The sequence below is a fragment of the Rhagoletis pomonella genome, unplaced genomic scaffold (genome assembly GCF_013731165.1).
Source record: "Rhagoletis pomonella isolate Grant_MI unplaced genomic scaffold, Rhpom_1.0 Rhpom_scaffold_00002, whole genome shotgun sequence".
Taxonomy (NCBI): domain Eukaryota; kingdom Metazoa; phylum Arthropoda; class Insecta; order Diptera; family Tephritidae; genus Rhagoletis; species Rhagoletis pomonella.
In genome coordinates this window covers 56,482,963-56,492,660 of record NW_023458556.1, presented here as the reverse complement: position 1 = coordinate 56,492,660, position 9,698 = coordinate 56,482,963, and positions in this window count along the sequence as shown.

The following is a 9,698-nucleotide window of genomic DNA, read 5'->3' as shown; positions in this document are numbered from 1 at the left end:
TACTTATCTACAAACACATGCCCGCAAAATAGCGTAATTAAATAAATTTCAGCCGTCCGCTGGCAAATTAAATATTAATTAACATATGTAAACATATAAATTTACGAGTAATTAAAGTTTTACTAATGATTTGCCGGGCGCTTTGCATACATATACATATACTATATGCATATTTACACATTTGCTTTTCCATATTTAAGCATCTATTTACGTGGCATAAATTTGCGGCATACTGGCATGATTTGCTGATTTATTTTATTTCTATACAAAAAATTCACTAAAATACACTGAGTTGAATCGCACTTGATCTACGAAATTAGCAATACAGTTGCAAATAAAAAACGCGCTATAAATGATCAAAAAAAAGTAATATTTTATCTTTTATGTAAATCGGTTTTTAGGTTATTAGTTTGCCCCGTTGCAGGGATTTTTTGTTTGAATTCATTTTTGGATTCAATTACTCTGAGAATGAGTTTTCGGTTTACTTTTTTCTCTTAAAAATGATTTATATAGTTAAATTTTATATCAGCTTTAGTAATTAATTTAATTCAATAAAAAAAACGATTATTAACACAGGTTTACAAAAACAAAACAAAATGGGTGCGTATATTGAGCCAAACGTCTATATTCCTGCGTTATTCAACGCTCTGAATGCAAATCCGAGGGCTGTTAGCCTCCATCACGTCAGGTTCGAGGTCATTGGAAGGTCGCGTAGGGAAAGATTCATTAAATAAAACTGAAAATTCCAATATGTATGTATAGGTTTTTCGACTCGCTGAACCCGGATACGAGGTCCGTTAACCTACGTAATGTCAGGTTCTGCGGCATATACATATGTATGTACATACCAGTATAGGCATGATGAGTAATTTATAGAAAGTGGTAGAAGCTGTCAGCCGGTCAATGCCAGCAGATTTATTGTTTTGAGCCGTGAAATTGCTATTTGCACCTCGTCATAGTCGCGCGATGAGACATCGATTCCATCATCATCTACTTGGAACCACCTTCTCCACTACTTTTAGGTCTTGTTGCTATTCGATAAATTGGTCATCGGTCTCTAGGTGGCCTGATCTTAAAACCTTCCCTTAGTCGCCTAACTTTCTGACTAAGTTTTTGGGCGTTTTGCTTGTCTTCGAGCATTTCAAGGTCTTCGCACTCACAAATTTCGACATCTCTCTTTTTATTATGGAAAATACATCTTGCTTGCCTCTTCAGCTCTATAAATGGGTCCGACATAGCTCGCGTTGAGCCCGATCGTTTTTTTTTTCTCTGGAAGCGCAAAGTGATAAATAAATTGGCCTTCTGGACGCACATTTTTGACCGCACATAGGCATCTATGTATCTTCGCTGCAAAAATATAGTCGTCCGCTTCGGTCCCCGGAGTGTACGTATGTCTAAAATACGTGCCTTCTGTCTATCACAATATAATCGATTTCGCTTCTCGTTTTTCTATTCGAAGACAGTCACGTAGCTTGAGGGATCTTTTTATACTGGAACCTGGTACTGCATACTGCCTTGTTTCGAAATCTGTCTAAGTCGATCAGCCTGAGTTCGTTGTAGGGCGTTATGTCGTTAAGGATGAAATTTTCGGCGGCGAAACCAAAGATCCCTTCCTTGGCCACCCTGGCAATGAAACCTCCCAGCTCAATTTTTCTATCGTGATGGGTTAAGCGCTCGTAAGTTCATTCCTAGTAGGGACACGATATCGAACAGAAAGTATCGATATGGTACTCATTTAAAGTATCGCTTTAAAAATATCGGGTACCCATTAATATCGGAATAAAAAGACTCGATATTCCAAATATCGATACCAAAATCCAAAAAATTTATATGAATATAGGTCTCGTATATAGGCCGCTGTGGTGTAATGATTAGAAGTGCTCAAAACTTGAAAATGAAAAACAGCTTCCCATTAAAACAAAATCGCCGTTCAAAGTCGCCATAAAACTGTAGGGACCCCTTTTGTGCCACAACATTAATAGCCGGAACACAATGAAAACGACGAGCTATGGACCATAGCTGTCAAATTATTTTAACACGTACTCTTATGTAGATAATTATTTTGGCGCCGACCGGGCTACGCGACGACTGTGGTTGTGCCCAGATTAGATCTATTTCTATTTTTCCAGCGACAGATTAGGTTCTTCCTCTTCTTTTATGTCAAACTCGTAAAAATTCATGATGTCGCCGAAGCATTCAAAAAAATCATGTCGCCATCGACAAAGCGTTTAGACAATGAAGATAACAAATTGGAAGCTGTGGCCCGTAGCAAAAATACAATTCTCAGTTGTCATTACAGCGTTGCAAAATTCAATGTTCAGTACAACATTACAGGGCTTCAAAAGTTAGTAGGAAAGTAAAAGACTATGCAATAATATTGAACAGTGAGTTTATTACATTCGATACGATACTAGGGTTCTGGTACTCGATTCCAAAAAATATCGTTTTAAAACTATCGAGTAGAAAATATCGGTATCGAATGCCAAAAGTATCGATATGGTATCGTATCGTATCGAAATTCGTGTCCCTAATTCCTAGTGATTGCAGGATAAGTCTTTGGTCGACCCGCCCCTCTCTTCTGGCTGGGCGTAGTTGCAAATAAACGAGATTTTGAAAAATCTCGCTATAATGCGGATTGTAGCTAGACGCTCGTCCCCCGGGATGAACGAATCGGTGACGAAGTCTCTCTACTACCACAAATCATACACGGAATTTGCGCTCCTTTCCATGACAGCTATGACAGACATCGCAAGGCTCTGCCTTGCCCCATCCCGCGTATTTCTTCCATGGCCCAGATATCAGCTTTAGTCATCCCGAGGACGTCAAATAGCCGGGCAGAAGCACGTTCGCCGTGGTTCTCATCCGAGGCAATTTTTGATCAATTCATTGGTGTTTTGTCTTCTTATTCGCTCTCAAACTGATGTTCACTTACTACCAAAGGCATACTTGCTGTAAACCCTGGGTATCGTGAACTGCTTAAACCGGATGCAAAAGAATCGTTTCAGGCTGCTCCCCTATTAATTAAAGATATTTAAAATCAGGTTTAGCAAAATTAAAATCATTTGCTTATAACAGATTCTTGTAAAAAAAAAAAAAATGGGTTAATCTTAAAATAACTTCGTATTATCTGTACTTGAAAATCCAGCTATAAAACTAACTATGAATACGAGTGTTCTATATACGGGTCAATCCATGTCAAATTGACCAATGGTTGGAATTGAACGTTTTTGAGTTGAAGAATGGTCAAAACTTGTTTTGCTCATATAAGAAAGAAAAAGAAAAAAGTTCAAAATTTCAAAAATTCCGGAATTGCAAATTAATTTTTTGAAAATCATAAAAACTAAATCATTCTAATCACGTTTTAAAGGTGATATTTGGGGCTATATAAAAAAATATATTTAAAAACAAAATCGAAAAATAAAAAAGTACAGAATTTTGAAACTTACAAAATCGTAAAGGCAAAACTTGTATACATTTCTGGTAAAATTTTTTGTGTACAATATCTGTAACTGATCTTAACAAATCCTGAAATTTTCCACAGGGTGTTTGCTTTAAGTTTTGAGTTTTTGAACTTAAAAAAAAAAGATTCCACACTCTAAATTTAATAAAAAAAATAATAATTGTTTAACATAACTTTATTTTAGCTTTGCAAAAAATACATTTTTTTAAAGTTCAAAATTCATGTCTTAAAAAACACAACGCCTTCTGAAAATTGCAGGAACTTTTAATATTAATTAGAGATATTTAAAAAAAGTTTTTATATCTTTCACGATATTTTTTAATTTTTAAGATCAGTTGGAGGTATTTTATATAATAAAAAAATTTGCCAAAAGTTTTTATAAAATTTGCTTTTATGATATTTTTATACCCAAATTTGTATGAAATTGTCACTCGATAGAACTCTTTAAACCTATTTTATGTTATGAATAAGGCCATTAATCTTTTAAGATCAGTTAGAGGTATTTTATAAAATAAAATAAAAAGGTACCAAAAGTTTTTGTAAAATTTTAATTTATATTTTTATTTTCAAAATTCTTTAGTTTTCGTTTGCTTGTAGATTTTTTTATAGATCCTTTTTAAGGTTAAATTAGTGGTGACATACCATAACGCCATAGCCATAACAATTGCCATAACCGTAACCACATTAGCTATCATCGATTATAGGTATTAAAACCATAAACAGCTGTTTTTTCGCAGCCAACTATGTCGGTGTTGCCAGACGCGTAAAAAGAAACGGAAAATATATAATATCGTGGGATATTTGCGCAGAACTTCTTTCAGTGTCTCTAAATTCTTAAAACTGAACAGCGATCATAGTAAAATATGTACATTAAATTAAAGGTACTAACTTGTACTCTCTTAAAAATATAAATTTCTTTTGCATTAAATATGAAATTTTGTTAAAAAGTGTTATTTTATGAAAAAATACGAAACTTTTTCGTTTTTTAATATTTTTGTATAGTATTTTTTTCGTTTTTTAGTATTTTTGGATTAAAAGTATAAAAAAGTATATAAATTGTGTACATCAACTGAAAGATAAATTAGTTGCCTTTATTTTTACATCATTAGTTTTTTAATCGGTTATGTAGTTCATAAGATATTAATATTTAAAAAACTCAAAAAATTTTAGTTTAACCTTTATATCATCCTCATATTTCAGCGCCAAATTTTTTCGACAGTTGAGTTAAGAAACAAAGCTTTTCAAACTCATTTCGATTAATACCCCTTTTGTATTAAGTGATTTATTTTTTAAATAATTTGAATATGATTTTTAAAGGATGGCAACTCTTTTCAGTACTGTAAGACGTTACAGCACATCTGCAGTTCAAGCCTTTTAATTTGAAACCTCATTTTGGAAAATCGAAATCACGGTGCGGATATGATGGCATTGATTATTAAATAATTTAAGCTTAATTATTCTACAGGTGGCAACTCTTTTCCAAAAAAAAAAAACAGTTTGCACATCTACAGGCCAAGCGTTTTAATTTGAAACGCCATTTTGGAAAATCGAGCGAACGGTGTAGATCTTTTATGGTGAACAAAAAATACTTTCAAGTATTATATATATAGATATAGATTATCAAGTATGTGCTATATGTTTGCTTGAAATAAATGAAAAAAATCCTAAGCTTGAATTGCGAAATTTTTATGACCAAAATTGTTATATCCATCACCTTAACTACTCCTTTTCCTTGGGCGAATATTTTGAAGATTAAACTAACGTAAGATAAATGCAAATGTATGCCTGTCTTGCAGCATTCGCTGCGTAGGCTTATGACTAAATTTATACCACTGCAATGCGATGCTTACATACAAAAATACTAGCTGCCGATTTAAACCAAATAATGCCAACACCCGCTCATATATACGTACGTACATACATACTAAGGCACATTGTCGCCACATACATAGGCACGTGCATATCCAGGAGCAAACATTCATCACATTCACTTTTATTTTTCATTGCATAACAACGCTACTTGCTACTCTCTGCTGCATTTCTCACAACGATTCTTTTGATTTGATTTCCATGTATGTATGTATTTGTGAACGACATTTTCGTTTGCAGTGATCATCAGCGTATGGAAGAAAAATCACTGTGCGGAGATTTAAAATGGAATGCACGTTGTATGCAACAGATTCGAGAGATAAGAGAAAAGAATAAAAACAAACGCATATTTATAAAGCAAAAGGCGTAGCATACTTCTAGGCACTGACACGCATATGCATGGGCGTGTACATACATACATATATAATTCTTATGCAGAAAGAAAGTGAAATGGAAATGTTTGTATGCATGTGACCTGTAATGCTGCAGTCGTTGCATATGCACATGCATAAATACATACACAGATACATTAGTAAATTTTATATTTATACATTTCGTCCCCCACACAGCTGCCTAAAGTTAAATGCCAAACGCATTTGTAATGCTCGAAAAATATTGCAAAAAAGTGAGCGATATTACGTACGGAGAGATAAAAGAAGAAACATTCAGAATTAAGTGAAAACAGAAATGGAAAAAGAAATGAAGAGAAAAGAAGGAAGTGCGAAGTGCAGTATCGCCTTGACCCCCCTTGCGTTAGGTGTGAATTTCGGAATTGGCGCATAAATCAAAGCCTTTAACTGAAATCGTTGCAACGAGGTGTTGACACCGTAAATATTCTAGACAATCTCAGGCTTATGCAAATACTTCCATACATACATTTAGGCGCACAATTATATAGAAGTATATATAAGTATGTATGCATACCTGCGCATATATTAGTGTGAATTTATCAGTGCATGGCTGTACAATTGTCGGTAATTGATAAACACATTAGCAACGAAATTTTCGGGGAAACTTTATTTACATAAATACATTTTTCCTGACTATGTCACTGCCATTTGCAATGTGAAGCATGATTAGCACAGCCGGTGATTGATGGTTGTCTTTAAGTGCCGTTAAAAGCGAATTTCGAATTCATGCAACTTCGAATGGCAATTATAAATGAGAAATCAAATACGATGAACGAGCGGAAATATACTTTATTTAGTATAAAATGTCGCTTTCACTCAAAAGTTAGTTGGTAAATGACGGTATTTGTGTAATTTGAGGATGAGGAGGATACTTGGCAAATCTTTATTGAATTGAGCTTTATTCGGTTCAAAAAAATATCTACCTAACAATTATACAGAAGTCAAACCTCCACTTTATGATACAAAACACAAAAATATTCTCAAATCTCAATAACATTAAAAAAAAACTGAGTATTTTTACAAGGACAAGCGCATAAAAATGTATGTGGGCTTATAAATTATGCTGGCATCATTTCTCTTTCAGCATGATTTATTTAGTTGGAGAAGGGTTATTTCAATTGAGCTATTTTAAATACAACTACAACATCAGCGAGTAATCTCTGAATAGCTGCCCAGCCAGCAAAAAATCCGAAAACGGAAAGAAAATTGCAAGAAATGCGGATTTTTGACAATCTGTTTTCTTATTAAAATATTCGGCAAAAACTTACGTTTAGAAAAGTACCGATAATGGTTGTGAAATAGTCACAAATTCGGATGTTTTCCTGAAAATTTTCTCAATGAATTTTTCGTTGAATACACTTTCCTTCTACACTTCACAAATACCTTTTCATAGTGCAGGAAAAAGAAAATAAAAAATTTAAAATTTTTGTATTGCGTCTGACGGCATTCGAATCCGAGATAATAAAAATGTACAAAAACCGCGCAAAAACTATATAAGACCTTGAGATATCACAGCCATCTCGATTACTCTAGAGGTCATTTGTTACGGCTGTGGTGTACTTGTCCCTCTTCATTAGTAGATCGGAAATCGGAGGTATGTAAGGAGTTATCCGCCTCGCTGATCTGCACTTCCGCACCACGTCTAGCCATCTTATCGGCTATATTTAGGAACTCAGCAAAGACAATTATTGACTTAACTAAGTACCTTTCAATGAGCGCTTGGGTGTCAACGAATATAGTGACGTTCCCTGACAGAGACTAAGCATTTTTATAAGACTAGCAGCTTTATCTGTGACAAAGATTGCCAGCTGAAAGACACTTCAGTTGTTAAACATCGGGACCTCTGAATATTGAATCTTTTTCCATCTTTTTGCCATCGGTGTAAATGAATTTGCCTCGAATAGTCCACCATATCATCCCATTATTCACTAGCTGGAGGTCGTATAATAATCCTCAATCGGAAGTCGTAGAATAACGTACATATGTAATCAGTTCCGACACTCATTAGAAAACAGGTTCAATAACCAGTTTTTTTTCTAATAGCTGTGGTCCTTGGTAGGCTATTGTAAACCTTCGAGTGTATTTTTTTTCATGAAAAGCTGCCTGTATTAAACGACAAATCAAAACTTTACACAGGAAAAAAATTGGAGGCTGAGTTAGCTTTTAATATGAGCATTTTGATTCCGAGTGGTCCCATGTATTTTGTATGTGCAAGCGAAATTTTTGGCAGAGTATTGGTTGGCCGTTTTTGGAGACGGCGTAAAGCTATATGTAGGCATTAGTTAGAAAGTCGGATGCAAGGGAATCGCCCAGTTTAAAACCCTTGTTTGTTCTCAAACGACAATAAGAGGTCCTTCCCAGTTTGGACGTAGCTAAAAAGTGTGCAACGCGTCACTCTACATAGTGGTATTAATTTGCGGAAAGTACATGGCACTAATTGGGGTTTCACTGTACTTTTCGACTTACATAAGTGTTTAAAGAATCATAGCAGCTTTTATTATTTGGCACATGTATGGTTTTTTTTTTTGAAGACTATTTAGCTCATGTTATTAATATTCATCAAATAAGTTGTATGTGCACAAATATGTACCACACAATGTCAATAATTCATATCATATTTCCCACGTTTTCAATGCAACCAAATATTTATTTATTTACACATGTCTTTGCTTTCGCAGACATAAAATACTCGCGGCAATGATGACACATGTGCATGTATTTGTCAAATAATAAAGCGCTCTGTCTGTTTGTTATTGAGTGTCTAAGTATTTAATAAATATGTTATCCAGCCTGGATATTCGACAGTCTGCATATCTGTAAGCGAAATTTTTGTGATTTTTTCTTTTATGGATAAAAACACAGTCATGTGAAAAACAATAGGGACACATACAAACAACAACCATATAAGTCAAAATTTCAAACTTTTTAGAAAAATTTAATTCAACGAAATTTTATAACAGCAACAAACTTTTTACTAACAATCTTTAGAAAAATTCTAGGTGTGCAATTTTATAACTCACTGTGATTTTTGAAATTTTTTTTACTGATAGTTTATTATTTTCGTCCATAAAAACAAAATTTCGAGCATACTTTTTACGAAAGAAAATGAGTGACACCGTCAACAAAAAAAAAAATTATCAAAAATCAGCGCGAATTCTTAGCCACTTGAAACTTGCATTTCTTAAGCTAGGATTTAATGGGCTATAAAAAATTGTTCTAGAAATTCTTAATAAAAAGTTTGTTGTTGTAAAATTTTGTTGAGTTTTCCTACATTTTCTACAAAGTTTCAGATTTGGACTTATACGGTTTATGTTAGAAAATGAGCTGCACTTTTATAAAAAAAAAATAATAATTAACATTAAGCAAACAAAAGAAAAGTAACCAGAGCTGGTCCAAATGTCGTATGCCTATAATTTTTACATTACTATATATTCAAATTTTCTAGCACACATAACAAGGGACATTTATATACATACATACTTAGATATTTGTACACATATATGTGTGTGTGTGTGTACACTAGTGCGTTAACCGAAGGGTCATTAAATTCCATTTTAATAGCTTTTGTAGACGGAGACACTTTTTCAGCATACGCTTTTCGTCGTTCATATGCAAATACATATTTCCTATACTTATGCCCCAAAGCTTGAACTGCTTTAACACCATAAATTCTTAATTCAAGTTAATCACATTACGAATACCAAAATTTAAGCCTATCCTGTTGATTGCCAAATACCTGTGCCCACATTGGAAATAGGAGTAATGAAGTAGAAGTTAATAACGAGGAAGTTGATGATGACTTTTAACTAACAGATAAACTACAGACTAGCCCTTAAACTATCTCTCAAAAAAAAAAACTACGATGAAGTTTAACTTGAAAGTGTCATTAGTTCAAGCCACAGAGCAAGTAATTATTTAGGCAACGCAGCAACTCCATTTGCAATATATGAACAGTTGTG